This window comes from Caloenas nicobarica, chromosome Z, assembly GCF_036013445.1.
Source record: "Caloenas nicobarica isolate bCalNic1 chromosome Z, bCalNic1.hap1, whole genome shotgun sequence".
Classification (NCBI taxonomy): Eukaryota; Metazoa; Chordata; class Aves; order Columbiformes; family Columbidae; genus Caloenas; species Caloenas nicobarica.
In genome coordinates, this window is record NC_088284.1 from 58281502 (window position 1) to 58304521 (window position 23020).

A 23020-nucleotide genomic window follows, 5' to 3' on the forward strand; every position below is an offset into this window, starting at 1 on the left:
AGCAGACCTTCCTGGACAACTTTGATGCCAAAACAACTGAAAAAGATGTCCTGAACCTCAAGTTGTTTGAGACATCTTTAGTTACGTATTTCTGTACAACCACAGATATATGTATCGAACTTGAATGCATCAAGCCTGGAGTTTAGAAAATATTTTTCAGAGGACACCATTATCTATTTACAAAGTGTGTTATACACCTTTACAATGTTTCTAGGGGTTTGTATTATCTCAAATAGGTATCCCTTTGGGTTTATACTGTTTCAAATTTGGATAGCCATGGGCTCAAGACACCAGTGGTTGCCACATTTTGCAGTTGCTTGACAGGCAGATTACCATGATTAGGAAAAACAAAGACCTTTCATGTAGTGCATCTGTGTCAATCATTACAGAAATTCACTGTCCCTTACTTACAGAGACATTTGATAAATTTATCAAATTAATCAAAGCTCAAAAAATACATTTTTACGGACCCATAGAGTAAAACAACAACAACAACAACAAATCACTGTTTTGATTTGCACTGCAGTATTTATGAAAACAGAAGTCTCGAATTCAACATTTTTATGTTTCCTTTATATGTGTGCATGTAATATAACCCTGGGAAGTCTTGGCTTTGCAATCTAATCCAGTAGATAAAGCTCTGCTAACAGAACTGAAATCAAATCTCAAACAGAATGCAAGAAAAGTTAGTTTTCAGAATGAATACTAAGCTTCCAATTTCCTTTCAGTTCATCAGTTAAAGAAAACTTCAAGGGCTGCTTCCATCTTTCCTAGATTTTTGTTTTTCCAAAATATACTTCCTGAAGAATATTATAAAGAAGTAAGCATGTAAAAAGTTCTTGCTCTCATTCCTATCCACAGCATCCTTAAATAAAGAGAACCTTTTGTCACACTGGCAAGGCAGGGCAGCTACAGCAGTCCTTTGGTGAGTGGAGGAAAACTGGCACAGAAGTGTGACACAGTACATCACACCATGCTCTCTTTCTTCTAAGAAACTGCAATTTTTCTTGTTAATTTGTCAAAAATACATGGATAGTAATACGGTTGCTTCCCACATGTGATGAGGAACACAAGACTTTTCTTCCAGTATTAATACACAAACATCAAAATGTTCCTGCCACCTGCCAGACTTGGAAAAGTCATCCCACTAATGAATCCCATCGGTGAAGACACTTTGAGCTTTCTCTTCTCTCTAGCCCACAGCAAAAGACTTCATAAAAAGAAAGAAATGCTTTAGAGGTGAGAAAGGTGAATTACTTTTTTCCAGATTCTGCATTTAAGTAGTACAAGTTGGACATGACTTCAGGGAAGGCTCCTTGTCCAAAACAGACAACAACTCTGTCTTCTCACAGCCCTCTTGCCCTGCCAGATCAGCAGCATGTCCTTTCAAAACCAAAGAGGGAATTCATGAGTGGCCTAAGATTTTCATGCAATTGGAAACCTAGTATAACATGCTGGTGGTCTGATTTTTTACAGTTTTTGTTTCCACCTTCGTGTTCAAATGAAGAGACGTGAGTACTAGACAACAGCAAAAAAACCTCTGCAGGGAATTTGAAACAGATAATAAATTATGATTGCAATTGGTTTGCCACTGAATTGTTTCCCTCTTCACTTACAAGTTGACAAAAGTTCTTAATTAAAAAAAAAAAAATCAGAAAATGTTAATTTCTCCAGCTTTTGTTGTTTATGCCACTTTTAATACCTTTCCATAGAACTTCCCTTAATAACATTGTTTCTTTCATCTAGCTTTTTTTTTTTTACTATTTCCTTTTCTCACTTGTCCCTGTTCTTTCCTGTTCCAACCTCTTCTTTTCTGGAGTTAGGCTATTTGCAGATGGAAATACAAAGTAACCAAATTCTACAGGTCTTTGACTATATAGGCGCATCTACACAAATGTTCAGCATCTGACCGTGGAGCTGACCACAATGTTTCTATCATGCTATGATATTGGTTCAACATACCTGAAAACAGGAAGAAGCTCAACCCCTGAGTAAAAACCATCCTCATTAAGACATCTTTATCTCCAAGTCAAAACTACATTTGTGCTTTCTAGGAGGGTGGTTCATTGACCTGGGCAATGGGAGGACTGAAATACATTAATTATTAACATCCAGTTGTACAATATGGTAAACTGTTTAGCCTTTAAAACAACAAAAAACCCCAAACAAACAGCAGAAAAACCCGTAGCTGTTCCATAACTACTAGAGAATTTGGCCAGATTTTGTCAAATGCAGTCAGACGGAAAAAATATCCACAAAGAATTATGGTGGTAAAGCCCCTTGACCTTTCTAAATGAATAACCCAACTTCAGTTCACTCCTCAGCCTAAGAAGATTTGAATATAAATTTGTTATTGATTAGTCCTAGGATACTATGGGATGAGGTACTGTAGGTTCTTGTTAACCTTATATTCTCAGACACACAGCTGTTTACTGCACTCAGACACTCATCTCCTAGGCGGATGCACTGTAACCATGGAATTTGGTCTCTCTTGCTGACTCTTTGGTCAAATGCATACAAGAATACTTGCAAACAGGATAAATAGTGGCAGAGATACTCAGGGAAACAAAGAAATGAATGCCTTACTGCCGCCTGAACAATACAATCAGAGCCAATGTGGCAGGAAAACTTCATTCACATCCATTGCCAAAGAACAGATGTGTTTCAGTGTCTTCCATCCTTCCATTCTATAAACTCCAATTTCTCCATTTCAGGAGGGAGACAGACACCTTGATTGAATATTTGAGTTTATTTTAAGACAGTTTAGTTTTTCAGTTGTTAGAGTATTGCCTGCAATGGAACTATTCACCCAGAACACTAGCATTACTGACTCCCCTTTTCCACAGGATTATAAATGGTGTCTTGATTTTCAATTTTATTTTTATATGTCCTCAAGGTGTATATTTAGCTATGTATAGATTTGTTTGAGGCAACAATTTCATTTGACTGTGTGGCTACGCTTTAGATCTAACTCTATCTCACAGTAGCTCTCAGTCCCAGAATCTGTCATCATAGTGACTTTCTCTTTTCTTTCTCTATTTCTTTCCAAATCCTCGAATTCTGTTGACTCTGCAACTGCTTTCTAAACTCAGCATAAGATACAAGGTTCAATATCATAAACTCTGTAAAATCCAGGTAACAAATACACAAAGTCCATAACCATTAACTGCACAATGGTCTTCAGTATGCATATGGAGCCAAAATAAATCAGGCTTAAAACTGGTCATAGTCTCAGATGTAAGATGTTCTGGATTCCTGTGGGAAATTCAGTATTTCTCAGCATCTTTCTTGTCTCCAAGGCCACAAAGGCAAAAATATGATGAGATTCCTAGTGGAATCATGGCAAAAAGCATCTCAGTAGACCTGGAACGGTTATGTGACTTACTGATGAGCAGATTTTGTTAAAAAACTCCTGAATTGTCACGCTATAAAATATCCATTAATTTCAGATCCAAGCCTGCCAGAGAGTGGAAAGTAAAGCAAGTCAGGCAAGTGCTCTTCCTATTTTTATCTTGGCTTAGACTAATGTGGTCCTATTTTCCATTCCTCACATCCAAGACTTTTGACACAAGTGACTGAGTTTATTGAAACTGGTCAGGATAAAAGAGGTCGCAGAGAGGCGAGGTCCCAAAATAGCCTTTAGAGAAGAAGGAAATGATCCCATAGGTGTTGGCAATAATAGGAAAAACACAGAAGCAGCATATGCATTACTTGGCACAGTGGGTCCATGTGGAAGAAGGAAAGGAGACAACGAGAGAAATGCCCTCAAAACAGGAAAAGTTTGAATTTAATTTTGCCTCACTTTAAATGGCAAAGTCCATCACCAAAGAAAGGCAAATCTGGGAAATTGCTTGCAGAAACACTTTTTAAAGTGATGCTGTTCCAATAATCAAACAACTGTCCACAAGAAGAGAAAAATCAAAGAAATCAAATGTGGTTACCTCAAAACGCAGATCTCAAAAGAATTCCAAGTTATCTAACAACAAAGCATTTACAAACACTCCTTAGAGGCTTATGATTGCACGAAATGTAGAATATTCTGAAAGTGCTATAATTTTGTGCCAAAACAGTTTGCACCTTCATTACGTATACAATGCCTGTTTCTCCTCTATCAAACTGACAGGTCTTTTAACAGAAGTGCACCATTCCCTGCCCTCAAGAAATGCACTGTGGTGGGAAGTGCTCCAGATGGGATCCCAAAAGGCTTCCAAGTATCAGAGATTTGAAAATCAGTGATGGAGTGGCAAAATGATCTGTTTACTTTTTACCATCAGTAGCTATGTTCATGTTGTCATTCTCTTTTCAATCAGATGTCTCAAGGGCCAAAGTTAAGCGGATAATGCGAAAAATAGAGTGACACCATCTACGACAACAAAGAGTGGAAAAAGGGAGACAAAGATTAAATAAGTTTCTTTTTCATGGAAAAGAAGAGCATGACAACTTTCAAGAGGGAACTCTAACCCCAGTTGTCAGAAGTGTAATACAGATAATGCAAGCATAAGCATTCATTGGGCCCTACTGGGGCCTGGAGGGTCATTTATCAAACCTCTTCTCAGTCAGGTCTTGACTTCTGCTGGATCAGATGAAATATAAGACGAAGTGGCAGGTTTCTGGCCATCAGATGTACACTTAATACCTGATTTTCACAAGTAGTATGCACCCATACTTTCCATGGAAGATGTTTGCAGAGTATACTGGGTTTCATCTTAAAAAAAAAGGAAAATCAATTTTGCAAGCATTAGAATATGGCAATGTTACTAGTTCTATGCTTGCTGTGTCAAGGCCTTCAGACTTCAATGACTTCAATGACTTCAATGACTTCAATGACCCGCAGGTGCTGAGGGAGCTGGCTGAAGTAATTGCTGGACCACTCTCCATCATCTTTGCCAAGTCTTGGGAAACGGGAGAGGTGCCTGAGGACTGGAGGAAAGCAAATGTCACTCCGGTCTTCAAAAAGGGCAAGAAGGAGGACCCGGGCAACTATAGACCGGTCAGCCTCACCTCCATCCCTGGGAAAGTGATGGAACACCTTATCCCTTGGTGCCATCTTAAGACATATCAAGGATAAGAGGGTCATCAGGGACAGTCAACATGGCTTCACCAAGGGGAAGTCATGTTTGACCAACCTCATAGCCTTTTATGAAGACGTAACAACGTGGATTGACGATGGCAGAGCAGTGGATGTGGTCTACCTTGACTTCAGCAAAGCATTTGACACCGTCTCCCACAGCATCCTCACGGCAAAACTGAGGAAGTGTGGACTGGATGATCGGGTAGTGAGGTGGACTGCAAACTGGCTGAAGGAGAGAAGCCAGAGAGTTGTGATCAATGGGGCGGAGTCTGGTTGGAGGCCTGTATCTAGTGGAGTGCCTCAAGGGTCAGTTCTGGGACCAATACTGTTCAATATATTCATCAATGACTTGGATGAGGGAATTGAGTGTATAATCAGCAAGTTTGCTGATGACACCAAGCTGGGAGGGGTGGCTGACACGCCAGAGGGCTGTGCTGCCATCCAGCGAGACCTGGACAGGCTGGAGAGTTGGGCGGGGAAAAATTTAATGAAATATAACAAGGGAAAATGTAGAGTCTTGCATCTGGGCAGGAAAAACCCCAGGTTCCAGTATAGGTTGGGGAATGACCTATTAGAGAGCAGTGTAGGGGAAAGGGACCTGGGGGTCCTGGTGGACAGCAGGGTGACCATGAGCCAGCACTGTGCCCTTGTGGCCAAGAAGGCCAATTGCATCCTGGGGTGTATTAGAAGGGAGGTGGTTAGTAGGTCGAGAGAGGTTCTCCTTCCCCTCTACTCTGCCCTGGTGAGACCTCATCTGGAATATTGTGTCCGGTTCTGGGCCCCTCAGTTCAAGAAGGACAGGGAACTGCTGGAGAGAGTCCAGCGCAGGGCCACAAAGATGATTAAGGGAGTGGAGCATCTCCCTTATGAGGAAAGGCTGAGGGAGCTGCGTCTCTTTAGCTTGGAGAAGAGGAGACTGAGGGGTGACCTCATCAATGTTTATAAATATATAAAGGGTGGGTGTCACGAGGATGGAGCCAGGCTCTTCTCGGTGACAACCAACAGTAAGACAAGGGGTAATGGGTTCAAGCTGGAACACAAGAGGTTCCACTTAAATTTGAGAAGAAACTTCTTCTCAGAGAGGGTGACAGAACACTGGAACAGGCTGCCCAGGGAGGTCGTGGAGTCTCCTTCTCTGGAGGCATTCAAAACCCGCCTGGACACCTTCCTGTGTAACCTCATCTGGGTGTTCCTGCCCTGGCAGGCGGATTGGACTAGATGATCTTTCGAGGTCCCTTCCAATCCCTAACATTCTGTGATTCTGTGATTCTGTGACTTTCAATTATAGTTAGCTGGGCTGCGTGCACTGTTATGGCAGAGCTGAAAATGGCCCATTCTACCTGCTAATCTCAATGTATTCAGAAGCCTGCATTGCTTTCATACATGGACCAAAAGCTGGAAGAATCTGCATCCTGGAAGAATTTACAGAAACCTCTGAAAGAGCAAAATCAGAGGGAGGAAGAGAGTGGAATCAAAATTTCTTTAAAAAGCATTTGTGAAGAAAATTTTATGATTTCTAGTGGAACTACATTTGTTTAAGAAACAATATTAAAGATATTATTTCTTTATATTAAGATAATTACTTAATTTCTAAGTAACTTCTTTTAGTATGAGTCTTGAAATTTGTGCGGCTAATAAATTTAGGCAATTTCTACAATAGCAAGTGTTAGCCTGCAGGAGAAGATCAGTAAGGTAAAACAGTTGATGCTGAGGGTCCACAACATATGCTTTTAGGAGAGTTTAACTTTAGACTTGTTCTGGTCTGCTCCCAGGAAGTGAGTGCCCAGAAAATGGAGCACAATATGCTTGCTCCTGTCATACACTTTCCTGCTTAGTTTCATATGAAATAAATTGTTATGGTGTTCTCTGAGATCCTTCCAGCATGGGGCCAACCATCATAAATGGGAATGATCAGGAGGCTCTCTCCAAAAAGTTCAGATACACTACTGGAGAGGCATCATTAGGGGTCACAAAAGAAATTCAGAACATTCTTACTTTTCCTATTTTTCCTGAGAAATGTGCAAAAAAGAGGTAACTATAAAGCTATATCAGGTTTTTAAGAGCACTTCCCAGATATTATCCCCACTTTTCAGCAGGAAGAAGCAATGAAAACATACAGAAAAGAACATTACCTTTAAACCTTGGAATCACCAGCCAGTAAATCAACCCTAAAGCAATCCATCTTTTTTTCCCCTCTTTTTGAAAGAACATTACTTGGTTAATAACATCCACCTCATCTCTCAGGATAAGACCTGGAGCACCACAGTAACCATCACCAACTTTTCCCTCAGAGCAGAAGAAAATAAGCACTGAAAGTCATCTGAACAACTCCAAAAGATTGACCTGGTTACCTCCAATTCTCTCCTCTGTTTCAGAAGGTGTTTATTAATACAGGACTGGATGTATCCAACCCACAATGTCCTTCTGTGAGGCTGGATGTTCAGTTAAAACCTGTATGTATCTTCTACGTTGAAAGCTTCAAAGCATTTTTGGTACATATGCAAATTTAAGAACAGCATTAGTAAAATTATTCAACTGTTTCGATTTCTTTTGTGAAGGACATGCTTTGTTTTCATGTGAAGACAGGGCTGATAGGTTACATTCCCGTTGCTCTTTTCACATTACTGTATTATTTCCAATGTATTTTTGCACACATAACTTGAAAAGTCCAATGTTATTTGTTTTCAGAACATAAAAATATTATATCTTTCCTTGTGTGCCCAACATGGCGGCCATTTTGTTCCTAGACTTGTTTCCAATCTAAGAAAAGTATACTCAATCCTGAACAGAAAACAAACATGGAAAGTGCAATCTAAAATGCCTCACCATTATTGAAATACATATATATATATATTTGTTTTTAATCATGAAAGTCAAACGGTTCAGATTTTCATCACAAAAAAGTATATTGACGTGACTTGTACCTGAAAAGCTAAAGCAAGTGATAATCTGTCAGCATCACAGTTTGGAATGAGTCAGAGCACATGCAGATATGCCAACAGGCTGGAGCAAACTCAAAGCACAGGGCTTTTAATTCAGACTATTCGTAATAAGATTAAACTTAGTAACAAAAAGGAAGTTTTTCAGAGAAAGTCCTAAAAGCTGCACAGGGAAACAGAAGCAAAAGTGGTCACTGGAGACATTTATATTCCACACTTGGAAAAACACTGCCCTGGGTATGATCTTGTGTGGAGATGCTCAGTACAGTAATGGCTGGAAAATAATTCTGTGGATCTAAGTTCTCTAGGTATCACAAAATTTGCATGAATTTTAATTATCTTTATAATAATTAATATTTTATAAAGCAATCTCTTGTTATCATAGTCTTGCATTGATAATTTTTTATTTGAAATAACCAGAGTTTATGTGACATTAGCTTTAGCATGGGCAGAGAAAAAGCATTATTCTTTGTATCTTTCACCTGATCTAGTGAAAGACATCCCTGCTTATAGCAGCGGGGGTTGGACTAGATGACTTTTGAAGGTCCTTTCCCACCCAAATCTTTCTATGATTTTATGGACTCTGTACAAGTAACATACAGCCCCCTTGAAACTTCTGTCAGTTCAATATAAACATCTTGCAGGCAGTCCTACTGAAAAAAAAAAAAAAGTGTAAGTTCTAGAAGAAAACACTTCAGTTTGCAAGATAACCTGTCTACCTAAAAACTGGATCCGCAAAGGACCTTTATTCATCACTGCTGCTAGGCAGAAAAGTTATAAAGATTGAAAGAAACCTGACTCCTCAGTTTCTCAGTCCTACTCTGTGCAGACAGAGCACCACCAAAAGCTGTCTCCCAAGCTACAGGTCCTACAAGGCCAGCAAGCTGACTGGTTCCACCTACAATGTGTGAAATTTGTTTGGAGGTATCAGTTCAGTTGTCAGACATGTTTTACAGTTGAAGTGAGACTGATGCTGGAATTTACTCCAAGTAAAAATGAATCTTGCAAGGGAAGAGAATGGTCAAACCTAAACCTGCGAAGACATCTAAAAGGGTATGAATACACTCAAAACAGGACTAAAGAATTTCTGTGCTCTATCAAGAGAACCCTTAGCTATGCAAAGTTTAGATATAAAGTTTGAAATTCTACTCTACCATCTTTAAAAATTAATGTGCCTGGTAGACGCTTTTAGATTAAAACAGGAAGAGCAGTTAGCCAGAATTTCTGGCCATTTAAAATAACCACAACAGCTACTTACTCCCTGAGCCTGTCTGTATGTGACATATAAAATAACATGAATCTCATCAGCTCAGGAGCTGTCTCTACAGGACAGAACCATTTATTTTTTGATTGAAACTTGACATTTATCATACTGTTTGGACAGATCCTGGTGACAATTTGGAAAGATATTTGCTGGGCTTTCTGTCAGTATTTCATATTAGCACAGGAGACCCCATTAACATAGAACCAGAAAAAACATCCATGGAGACAAAATAAGTTCTTTTTAATTAGTTCTGTCAATTTCTCAGAATGGTTCCAAGTCAGTCCATGGGACATGAAAATCTGAAGTAATGGTTTATATGTTGTTTACCAATGTTGACTTGAGGAGAAACTTAAACAAGCCAGCTCATTTTATACAACAGCAGTTACAAGCCATTGCATACACTCCAGCAAAAATATCTTTCCAAAAGCTTTGATCTACTTGTGGTTTCGTTGATTTTCAACTTCATTTCAACAGGGAAAAGCCATAAGTGAATTACAGTTAGGACAGAGCAATGCTTGTGTAAACGGTGTTCACACAAGCAGAATGCCTACTGAAAGAAGAGTCAGCAAAAGTACTGAGATTAGAATAAAGTACAGAGAATAAGATATGTTTAAAAAACGGTTGGGGTTTTCTTCCACAGCCAAAGGATTTTGGATGAAAAATACTATGATCACATGACTACATAATCTCTGAACATCACTCATATCATCCAGAAAATCTCAAATTCCAGTACACCTTCTAACAGAACTCAAGATCCTAAATAATTCATTGTAAAGGTAATACCTGCCTGACTTCCCGTCGCAGATATTTCTCTTCTTGTAAGCAAGAAGGTGACACTTAATATTCAGAGAAACCTCAGTATATTTAGTAGGTTCAAACAGAGATGCTGAGAAAGTAAGAAATATCTCATGCTTTATGAAATTAGAGAGTGTAACTACTTTAAGAAGACTAGTTATTTTTTGGGAGTCAGTGATTTTCATTACTGAGGGAAAGATTTGCTGTGATAGAGTGTGAAAAGTCTTCGAGGTGACTGGAGGAAAGAAGATATTCTTACTTAGAGAGCAGTCAGAAGTGTTACAGTAAATCTTTCAGCATGACAATATTCTTGGTTACCTACTTAGAAATGTGTGTACATAAGTAATGGTATTTATGCAAATAAACCTCCTTTAGTTCACTCAATATGCATTCAAATGAACAATTACATATTTAGATGTCATATTTTTCCAGAATCTCAGTCACTACACTGGTACAATCAAGACATATACATTTACTGATATTTTTTGCCTAACTATACTGTATCAGAACTCCCACCATAAGATTTACCTTTTAAAAAGGTAATGGATAGATATCACAATACTTGTTCACATTATTCGATTTTAATGGAAATTCAGGTATAGGTGAAGGCTACAGCACCAAATTCTGACAGTATAGATCTATTAGATCTGTAGATAAGATCTTAAGCCCCTCAAAAATGTAAGGAGAAGAGGTTTTCTGGTTTACCCAGAAAGTATATCACCCATGCCACATGTTCTTATTTTACCTTCCACAGAATATTCTAATCTTTACCCGTGTGCAGTTTGCTAAAAAAAAGCAAACCAAAACAACTTATCTTTTTGCACGTTTGAAAAATCTACTTTGATGATACAATTGTGTTACACAGACACTAAGACATTATTATCAGATTAATATTTGGCTGTTTTAAGTGTCTGCTCATTCCCAGATAAATACTGTAGCAGTGTCTCTCTAGCTTTACACAGGCCTTTGTATCTGGCTTTCCACTTGTCCCCCACCAAATAATCTAAAAAGTGCTTTCAAAGTATCAAGAACAAATAAAGCAAAACAGCATTTACTGTTTTAAATGTCTATAAAGAACTAATCAGGTTTAGGGTGTAATTATTAATCTTCTTCAAATCCTCCATGGCTTTGAGATGTACTGGTTTTTGAAACACTTCACTTATATTTCCTGACATCTTCTGATCTCACTTACACACAGCCCATGGACATCACAAAGAGAAATGTTAGCATATTCTCTCCCAACGAGTTCATAGAAAACAGTAAAACAAAGATAAATCAGCTGAGATTTTCTGAAGCTGATATCCATACAGTTTGTAAAGTTTTAAGTATTCTAAAGTAGGGCAGTGAGTCCACATACTATATCAAAACTCAAGATACAGTTAATGTATTCACAGTTCAAAACATTATATTCCTTGGTAGCACAGTGATGGGAACAGCCAAGCTCTATGCCATGGCAGTGACTTCTGGGAATCCCTTCCTGTTTTTGTTTTTACCACCTTTCAATCTACTTGTTGATAACAGATTCACTGTTGTACATGACAGTGAAATGTATGTTCTGCTCTTTTCTCATCAGACTGTTCATCAGCAAGGTCAGTTTATAACAAGTATTTTCTTAAACAAATGAGTTTAAAAAAAAGAGAATTATTAATGATGCAGAAATGTTCAGCAGTAGTATTGAAGCTGTACTGAAACTTTGGCTTTGGATCTGAATCATATTTAAACAATCAGTGAGCATGTCTATTACAGCTGGAGATCAAACAATAAAATCTCGTACATTTTCATGATAAATTAAATACGATGGTTAAGTAAAATTATCCTCTAAGAACAGAAACAAATGTAAAATAACTCCTATAGATATAAGTAGTGTTCCATGCCAGTCACTAAAGCCAGAGAGAGTTAAAGAAATGTGGTGATCACCAATTCTGTATCAAACCTGAATTCCAAAACTTTCATCATAAGTCCGGAGAAAATATTAACAAAATTATAACTGCAAAAATAATTTGGACAAATCCAAGTGAAAACACATGTAGATCAACAGCTTTCAATAAAATTTAAGGTTTTCCTTTGGCAAACATGGCTAGAACTTCCGATTTATTTACTGCTTTCTGGTGGTTTTGTGACATAAATGGGTGTTGAAAGGACAGAGTCTTTCATGACTGTATCCTCAGTCCTAAGAAGTAAGATAATTATTTAAATAACTAAAGCTGCACTGAACACCTGCCTTGGATCACCTCTTGAAACATTATGAAATGCTCAGATCTTGAAACTGACTTAAGATAATGGGAACACTCCCTAAATTCATTTTGTTCAGTGGTCTGAACTACAAACTAATCTTCTCAGATGAAATGTGGACGCACTAACATATTACGTCACTATATGCTGTGCTAAAAGGTAAGAAGTTGTTATTACTTCCATCTAGAAAAATATTTCCAGTTTAGTTAAATAAATATGTTTCGCTGGGACAGATTGTATGAACTACAGGATTGAATGCACGACTTTTGCAATCTGGATGTTAAAAAATCATGTGAAATGCCTAAAGGAATTTCCTCTATATAACTAGCATTTGCATACTTCAAGGGAAAGTCATGCATCTCAATAGGCTAGAAGATCTGAGGACTCTTCTACTGAGCTGCAAGTGTATAGGTTGATCAGAAGAGAAAGATCAAATGGGAACTACTCACCACTGTCAGGAGGGGTTGTCCCATACGCCTCAAAGGGAAGACTTAAATGAGTGAGCTACCTATGTGTGTGGGGTTGGGGTCATGGAGACAGATTACTTCACTTACAAAGGAGAGAGAGAGAAAGGGAAATGAATACATGTGGTGAACAGAGAGACAGCAGTGAGAAAAATGTGTCAGGATGAAGATTCTGCAATGGTGCTGGGGGTGAGGGTAGGGAAGGAAAAAAAAGTCAAAAAGGGGAAATAGGATACAAGGTTCAAGAAAATGCATCTATTACTGGTTTTGTATTTTGCAATGCTGGGAGGGGTAAAATGGTTACTTTCAGGCATTAATACTGTATAAGCATGCTATAATCTTCTGAAGCTAAAGACAGTCCTAAGTTTAAAACTTGAAAACCCAAAGTTGTGGGTTTTTTAAAAAAATTTTTTCTTTCAAAGAGTCAATCAGTAGGTGTTGCAAACATGTATTTCCTCGGAAAATCAGAGATTTTTTATTTAGGAACAGACATGTGACTCCAGGTCATAATCTAATTAAAAATGAAAATTCATCCACATTGTTCCTTAAGGAAAGAAAAAAAAAAAAGCCTTTAAGCTGTCCTTAACTGACTTAGTCAGTAACTTTTATTAATGTTTTCTGTTACATAGTTTATATGCCTGCACCAGAAGAGCCCCGAATATTCTAGACACATTCTCTGTTCCCCAGCTTTATCTGATCTAACACAGATTAGAGACCTGCGGTCCCCCAGAAGCAGTGTAAGCTCAGTGACCTCAGAGGGTTCGTTCTTTCAAATGAGAAGTGGAAATTGCTCAGTCTGGACACTGACTGAAACTGCACTGCTGTCTGTCCTGGTTTCACTTGGGATAGAGTTAATTTTCTTCCTAGTATTAATAGCTGGTATATCTCTGTGGTTTTGATTTAGAATGAAAATAATGTTGATAACATGCTGATGATTTGGTTGTTGCCACTACTCAAGGGCTTTTCAGCTTCTCACATCGTGCCAAGTGCACAAGGTGGGAGGGGTCACCGCCGGGACAGCTGGACCAAACCAGCGAAAGGGATATTCCATACCACATGGCATCACGCTCAGTGTATCTTTTGGGGGAAGAAGAAAGAAGAAGGGGCATTCAGAGTGATGGTGTTTGTCTTCCCAAGTAACCATTACGCATGACGGAGTCCTGCTGTCCTCGAGATGGCTGAACACCTGCTGCCGATGGGAAGTAGTGAATGAATTCCTTGTTTTGCTTTGCTTGTGTGTGCAGCTTTTGCTTTACTTATTAAACTGTCTTTATCTCAACCCACAATTTTTCTAACTTTTACTTTTCCGATTCTCTCTCCCATCCCACCAGGTGGGGGTGGAGGAGAGGGCGGGGAGGAAGGGGATGATGAGAGAGTGGCTGCGTGGTGCTTAGTTGCCAGCTGGGTTTAAACCGCAACAGCGTCATATAAAGAGAGAGGCTGTTTTCTAGGATCTGCAGCTCAAAATGAGTTAGGGTTTTCTACATTTAAGTTCTGTCATTCAGATATAAGTATTTAGCAGCCAGTATAGAAACAGAAGAACCATCATATTACAATGGCTCCATAAGCTGTAGCAGACAGTCCTACACATCTTGAATTTCGGATTCATGTAGCAACAGACTTCAAGTAAACTATACTACAGTAGGTAATTCTTGAAAGGAAGAGTGCAAAGAAAGAACAACAACGTCCCAAAAATCACTATAAAAATGTAAAACAAGCTACTGCAACACACACATGAAGTCAGAAAGCTTAGCAAGTATCTGTTGAAATAAAATTAACAGGTAAATAATTTGCTTCTATATTAATAAGAATTACAGTTATTCTGGATTTTTGTAAAACATTCTTTTCTATGTGGAGATCTGTGCTGATTATGCAAAATGTCATAACAGGAATTACTTCCAAAGGAGGGGACAATCGCTTAACAGCCCTCTCCTATGATATGTACATTCCCTTTTGCTCTCTGTAAATCCTCCTATTACTTAAATAAAAGCGATCTCTAGAATTAGTTGTTGGAGACAACTAAAATCCCCTGTTAATTAGGCAAATTGAGAGGGGCCACCGTACAATTTGCAAGCGTTGACTCTAGCAGGTTGCAAAGTTAATAATCTTTCTCTGAGAAAAGCCTGGGTCTTGATAGTGAGAAGACTGTAGATTTGACAAGTGGTCTTCAAAGTCTTCTTGCCACAGCCATGAGGAAGAAAATTTACATGTTTTACCTAAACTCATGTATACTGCTTTTCAATCTCAGGATCTGGCTTTGTTCCTGCTAAAATTAATTAAAGCAGATGCAGCCGCTCACTTTGTATATTTGCTGCTACTAAGTGCCAAATACAGAAATGTAGACAAATGCCATGAAAATAAAATATTATTCATAGTTTTGGAGAAATGTATTCGAGAACTTTCCTTACTGCAAATAAAATCTGCAGTATCAACAGATGAAAAGTCAGTTGTACATTTACAGCAAGCATTTGACATGCTGTAGGTGTTATTATCAAACACCTAGAACTGCAAAGTTATGTAAGGAAGATTAACTGAACCTCTGCGAAGTCTTTTAACTTTGTTATGGCAATATTTAAAGATAATCCCACATAACATGCATGCTTCTGCTTCCTTCATTAACAAGTTGCATCCAAACCTTCTGGGAATGCTCTTATCTTTATGTTATGTCCTGTCTGTTCATGAGTCAAATGTTTCAACGCAAAATATTGCTGATGATAAAAAAAACAGGGAACATTCTTATTTGACTTTGTTCTTCTTAATGATATACATTTTAAAATATCAAACATCCATGTGTCAGATTGCAAAGCAGGTACACAGTGTGAGTTGTTGGCTACTGTGGCATTTGGTGTAACAATAATTCATGAAACAGAACTGACAGATAAGACAGCCAAAGGAAATAAATCATCAAGCATTAGTCTACTGAAATAAACATCTCACGCATATCATATCTGAATGTATTTCTGAAACGTTATTAATTGGCACCTTCAGCCTCTCTGACAGAATGACCACTGTGTAAAATCCTGGCCCAGTGCAATCAGCAAGATTTTAACAACAGAAGGTTGAAAAATCATGTGTGGAAACAATATGAAAAAGTCAGACTGGTGTGTTTGTGATCTGTACCAAGGCAAGTAGTAGAACCTATAATGATGAAACACAAAAGGATAAAGAAACTGCATCAGAGAGAAATCAATACATTTTGGTAGACAAAAACGTCTCAAAAATATGGTGGAGTTCTGTGACAGATTCGAAGAGCAGGTGGGCGAGCTGATAGTGTCTAGGAATATTATGGGAAGTTGTAACAAGTCTGTTGCAGAGCCTCCTAAAGAAACAAGCCATCATGCAATGGGAGTCTGCATTCACCAGCGCCGAGATGTGAAGCAGATGTCACAATGTGGGAAAGATACAGACAGCATGAACAGTTTAGCACACTGGAAAACGGCCTGAAAACACAGAATTATTCAGAACACACAGTTCCTAAAGGCAACTAGGAAACACGGATTTCCTGTAACACTGAATAAATCGGCAATAAAATGGTAAATGTAATATAGAAAGTATGTAGTAACAACAATGGGAAAATCACAAATATGGCTTCTGACTCAGCCATTCCCTTTTGGAAAAGATCTTGAAATTTTCATGGATAATTCCTGGAAAATATCACCAAGTAAAACAGAACCCTACAAACTATTGGGAAAAGATTTGAGAACAAAACATAAATAGTTAAATACCTCTAGTTGATTTTAAGAAACATGTGGCATAACTATGAAAAAATAAAGAATTACAAAAAAGATGATTACAGGTACAAAATATGTTTATAGTGCCACATCCTGTAAGAGACAAGGCATTTCCACCTGAGACAAAGTGGGGAGAGGGAGGGAAAATTAGATAAAAACGTGAAAGTATTAGGCATACTGCTGAGGGGCACCAGGGAATAGTAATTCCCTATTTCTCATAAAAGCAGTTAGGAATTAAGAATTTTGCTGCAAGTGTAAAAACAAAAAACCTCTTTCAGCTAGAGTATTATTTAAACTGTGAAACACATTGCTGCAGAGTGCTAAAGGAACTAATTAAAGATGGATGAGTTAAAAGATGAGTAAAATGATAATTTAATGAAAGACACCATTGATGTCTCTAAGCAAAGTATCTAAACCTCACTGCTCTGCAAGTTTCTCCTGACCGACCATTTAAACTCCTGTCTATCATAAGCTTCAGGGGTATACAAAGGAAAATAATTTTATAGTTGCCCTACTTTCAATACATTTGCCTTTTGCATCTACTGCTGCTTATCATTCTCACACAGAATATCCTTCTTGCAGACATTCAAAGGTTTTATAGCTCTGCCAATTATTACACCGAAGTAGAAATCAAGAGATCTTGATGCCGGTTCCGTCTCTGCCCACAAGCTGTCTGCACAAAGGTCTCATTTTCTTCTTCAGCTTATTTAGATTCATGGACTGTGATATGCAAACACAGTTTTTTAGCTCTAACTCAGTTCTGCATTTCATCGTATTGCTTAGAGGGTTTTTTTGTCTATTTCATCTGGAGAAGTTGCTACAACACACTGCAAACTGTGGCACAGTACTCAGTCCCTTAAATGTGATGTCCTCAGGTCGAAGTGCCCATGGAAGCCCAAAAGAGGCTTGGACTTGAACTACTCCTAAAAGCCCTTCCACCTGGTAATAATTAGTTCTGAGGTCCAAAATAGCTAAGAATAAGCTAAGAAAACCTAAGAAATAACTAGAGGTCCTTTTTGAAGCAGAGTCACTGATTTCTAACAGATGTTCTCTTGAATAAGAGAGTTCAGGAAACAATAAGGGGTAGATGATAGAAGAGAAACCACAGAGAGTAGTGAGGTGGGTGCATAGTCTCACGTTCTCATTTTTTGTTTCTGCAAGTGCAGCTTCCTGTCTAGCACTGTACCTTTTCGAGAACACCTTCTTTGCCAACGCAGTGTGTGTTAAACAGACTGTGTTATTAGGATGAAGATATCTCCAGACTGCATCACAGATTTTTTTTCCAGGAAGGATTAAGTTTCCTTCACACTTCACAAACTAGTGAAAATGGTAATACACAGATTTCTAAAGATCTATCAACACATGCACAATGAAAACGCTTCTATAATCCAGAAATATTGTGGAAAGACAGAGAGAAAGAGAGAGAGAAAGAGAGAAAGAGAGAGAGAAAGAGAGAAAGAGAGAAAGAGAGAGAAGAAAGAGAGAGAGAAGAAAGAGAGGAAGAGAGAAGAGAGGAAGGAAGGGAAGGGAAGGTGCGGGAAGGGAAGGGAAGGGAGCACAGTGGTAAGGACAGAGGTGGAAGCAAGAATATATTGGGCTGGTTTGACACTAAAAGGAAATTACAATACAGAGTGTATCCAAAATGCTAATAATGCAGACTAAATTTGCTTCCTTGGTAGAGAGGAAGCATGTGATTTTCACCAGTGTCTGCAGAAATAAAGAAATACCTGAAGAGGGAAAGAGGGAGGAAGGAGGGAAGGAGGGAAGGAGGGAAGGAAGGAAGGAAGGAAGGAAGGAAGGAAGGAAGGAAGGAAGGAAGGAAGGAAGGAAGGAAGGAAGGAAGGAAGGAAGGAAGGAAGGAAGGAAGGAAGGAAGGAAGGAAGGAAGGAAAAGGCTCTTCAGCTGAGATGTCTCCTGTTGATTTCCAGGCAGCACTCTAACAGTCACTGTATTGGCAACACTTTTTCTCACTCCAAAGTAAAAAGCCATTAATTTACATGCTATAGACATTTCAGATAATGCATCCAATGTCACATAAACAGAAATTGTATCAATACTTTCCTAATCAGCAAACAATTTTGTTCTTGGCTCAAAACTTCTTACTGGTTCGAAACTTCTCCCTCATGTCATTCAACTCATCAGTGAGCTGGTTAGGACAGCTACCACTCTTAAAAGCATAATATACAAATGCATTGCTTCTGTAAGAAATAACTTTGGAGCTTTTAGCAACATAAAAAATATGAACCAGAAATTCAGCACTGTCGGTGAGTTCTGATGCAGTATGTGAACAATCCTACTATGAGAACTTACACATAAAACAGCCTAAAGAATCTGAAAACTCTGTCAAATAAAATACTTCAAATTTGAGGGGAAACAGCTTCAACAGCATCACTGATGTGCTGTGAATTCTGCTTCAATGCCACCAGAAGATGTACCATTGTCACACAGAATCACAGAATGTTAGGGATTGGAAGGGACCTCAAAAGATCATCCAGTCCAATTTCCCTGCCGGAGCAGGAACACCCAGATGAGGTTACACAGGAAGGCGTCCAGGTGGGTTTTGAATGTCTCCAGAGAAGGAGACTCCACAACCTCTCTGGGCAGCCTGTTCCAGTGCTCTGGCACCTTCACTGTGAAGAAGTTTCTTCTCAAATTTAAATACAACCTCCTGTGTTCCCGTTTGTACCCATTGCCCCTTGTCCTATCATTGGTTGTCACCGAGAAGAGCCTGGCTCCATCCTCGTGACACTCACCCTTTACATATTTACAAACATTAATGAGGTCAGCCCTCAGTCTCCTCTTCTCCAAGCGAAAGAGACCCAGCTCCCTCAGCCTTTCCTCATAAGGGAGATGCTCCTCTCCCTTTTTCATCTTTGTGGTTCTGCGCTGGACCCTCTCCAGCAGTTCCCTGTCTTTCTTGAACTGAGGAGCCCAGAATTGGACACAATATTGTGCATTAACCCTGGACGACTGCTCATATTTGGTGATAATTAGTCCCTCATTCAAATTATTAACAGCTTTGACTGTCAGTCACAACACCCTTAAATCAAGACTTCAAGGTCATAAAGCCAAGCCTGGCTCATTTCCACCCCAGTCTAGAAGGCAGGCAGGCTGGGAGTTGATCCTCACTGTGGTTGCTGTCATTTGGCACTGGTGGTCACCCATGGACAGGGAGGAGAACTTCCCTCCTCCAACTAGGGCTGATCTTACGGCTTATTTTAAGGTGTCAGAGTAAGAATCAAACAGAACATCAATATCTCACCTGCAACATTGGAAAAGCCTCATAAAGAGCTGGCCCATACTTCAGGTATTAGCACAAAAATAGCTTCTGTATGTAAATCTATAATGATCAAAAACTAAAAGCAATTCTTTCAAATCCTTCTCACTAAAATAATATATCTGCATAAACTGAGAAACAGTATTCGTCAGTAGAATGTTGGTTTTTCTAAAATATCAGGCAAAAAATTTAATAAAGTTGAATGAAATGGCAAGATCAGAAAACATCATTTTTAGGTAAGTATTATTATTCACTTTCAAATGTTATGAATAATTGAGCATCATGAGGGGAAAAGTAAAATTAATGTTAATTAGTTAGTTATATAAATCACAGATGTTGAGGCAGGACAGGTGACGAGCCCTATAAATACTTCTTGAGTTTTTACTAAATGTAAAGAAGTATTAATTTTTATCTCTGTGCACACAGCTGTACACATTGTATCATATGTGTAAACGAATAACAAACCAGTCTCTACTAATCACAGTAATGCAATTTTAAGTATTGCATACATACCCCAATTCGTGCATGGATAAAAGTTGAACCTTTTTCTTGCTCACATTTATTTATTTATTACTCTTATTTTTGTATTTCATAGAAGAAATTTTGTTAAGGAATGTTTTGAATTAAATTAAAAGTAACTGGAACAAAGGAAATGTCAAATAGTTCCTTTACTAAAATTATCTGTAAGCTCAAGTAAAAATGTTTAAAAATTGAAACATTAAAATTTTCATCTTATTTTACTCAAAACTGTTATACAGCTATCTCAATAATAATTTTTAAAAAATAAAGGCAAAAACCTGGCTTTGATATGCAATATATACTTCTCTGTGCCTGAATTGATCTATTTAACTTCATTGTGCATTCTCTGCTTTTGCCTTTAGTATTGCATTTTTGCTCCTCCTTGAACAAGCATCTCAGTGCTCATTTACCCTGAGCTTCAGTAGTTACACATTTGTCCACTGGTGGTTTACACATAAGGAAGAGGTACCAAAGAGGCCTTGTGCTCCCACGAAAGTATGAGATAAGCCTGACCATAATGGAGAGAAGAGTAAAACAGTAGCCAGCAATAGTGTAATCATTGCATGGTGTGTTCTTGCTTTGATATTTCGATATCGGAGTCTTCATCAGGCTACAGGACCTCAAGAGACTGCCCACTGCTTGTGACAAAACTCTGAGATTGCCAGTGTAAAACTGATTCTGAAAAGAGTAAAGCAGAATCAGATTAACTTCAAGAGAGTCACACTGATTTATGTCAACTGATGAACTATGTCCGGAGAAGCCATAATCTATGGTAATGTCCAGTACTTCCTCTAGAGCTAAAATAAAACTGGTAAATAACAGGAGTCACAATAAGGTCAGTGTAATATCACCAAAGCACATACTGTTATTTCAGATAGAACTAAAATTACTGAACCAGAGGAAACAGAGGTAATTTATTTACTTGTCTGTGAAATGCAACGCTTCAAAACATTGGCAATATCACTAGACTAATCTTTTCACTACAAATCACATCTGTTAATTTTCAATTTGGCTAAGCACTGCTTAACCTCTTGATGTTACTCAGAGATTTACAGAAGGAATACTATTTCTGAAATTAAACAATTTTACAATGGAACTGTTGGAAGTCTCTTGATAACTGTAATAAGACTTTCCTTAAAAACTGCTCTTTTTTTTTGAAAGGTGGCTGCACACTCACCACACTGAATAACTTTGTGACTTTGCTTTAATTCATTGTAATTATTACATCAAATTAACAGGAGTGGGACAAAAGCTATGCACTGTATTTCATCAGTTCTCTAGGCCACAAGAACTATTACACAACCTCTGATTATGACTCTTCTCTGTCTTCATTGTTAATCTCTCTACACAAAATGACAAGAATAAAATTTAAGGTTCCTTGTGACTAACATACGTGTATTTGAGGAATAAGGTAACTAAGAGGCCTCAATACCATATCTCTGATTTTCTGAAAGTGAATATTAAACTTATTTATTACCAATCAAATCAGAGTAGGGTAATGAGAAATAAAACCAAAACACTTTAAAACACTTTCCTCCCACCCCTCTCTTCCGGCTGGACTCAATTTCTCTCCTTATTTTCATCACACTTTGTCTCTGCTCCTTCCTCCTCACTCTCTTCCCCTGCTCCAGCATGCAGTGCCTCCCACAGGAGACCGTCCTCCACAAATTTCTCCAACATGGGTCCTTCCCACAGGCTGCAGTTCTCCATAAAGTCCTCCAGCGTAGGTCCCTTCCATGGGCTGCAGTCCTTCAGGACAGCCTCCTTTGGGCATCCACCTGTGCTGTTGTGGGGTCTTCCCTGGGCTAGAGGTGGGACTCTGCTCCCCCATGGACCTCCACGGGCTGCAGGGGACAGCCGGCCTCCCCATGGTCTGCACCACGGGCTGCAAGGGAATCTCTGCTCCAGCGCCTGGAGCGCCTCCTGCCCTCCTTCTGCACTGACCTCGGTGTCTGCAGGAGTTGCTTCTCTCATGTGTTCTGACTCCTCTCCCAGCTGCTCTTGTACAGCAGTTCTTTTCTCTTCTTACATATGTTATCCCAGAGGCGCTACCACCACCGCTGATGGGCTCAGCCTTGACCAGTGGTGGGTCCATCCTGGAGCCAGCTGGCATGGGCTCTATCAAACACAGGGGAAGCTTCTGGCATCTCCTCACAGAAGCCCCCACTACCAGCACCTTGCCACGCAAAACCCATACAGCTAAATGATAACAGTATTTCCTTAAGAGCCAAATAAATGGGTGATTATTTTAACTCTCCTTCCAAAATCCCTATTGTAACATGTGCAATGCACACAAATATGAATGCATAGTGCAGAGTGCCTGTTGCCTCAGATTCCCTTGAAGGATCCCACCATTAGAGCTCCTATACGTTACACAAGAGGCAGCTGAATGAAATGAATGAATGGCTTCACCAAGGGGGAGTCATGCGTAACCAACCTCATAGCCTTTTATGAGGACATAACCAGTTGGCTAGATGATGGCAAAGCAGTGGATGTGGTCTATCTTGATTTCAGTAAAGCATTTGACACCGTCTCCCACAGCATCCTCACGGCAAAACTGAGGAAGTGTGGACTGGATGATTGGGTAGTGAGGTGGACCGCAAACTGGCTGAAGGAGAGAAGCCAGAGAGTCGTGGTCAATGGGGCAGAGTCTGGTTGGAGGCCTGTATCTAGTGGAGTGCCTCAAGAGTCAGTACTGGGACCAGTACTATTCAATATATTCGTCAAT

General features: G+C 39.0%; 1 protein-coding gene across 1 annotated transcript in view; it reads right to left on the minus strand.

The window, feature by feature from the left end:
* Positions 1-23020, minus strand: part of TRPM3 (transient receptor potential cation channel subfamily M member 3) — a 290416-nt gene that overhangs the window by 220989 nt on the left and 46407 nt on the right.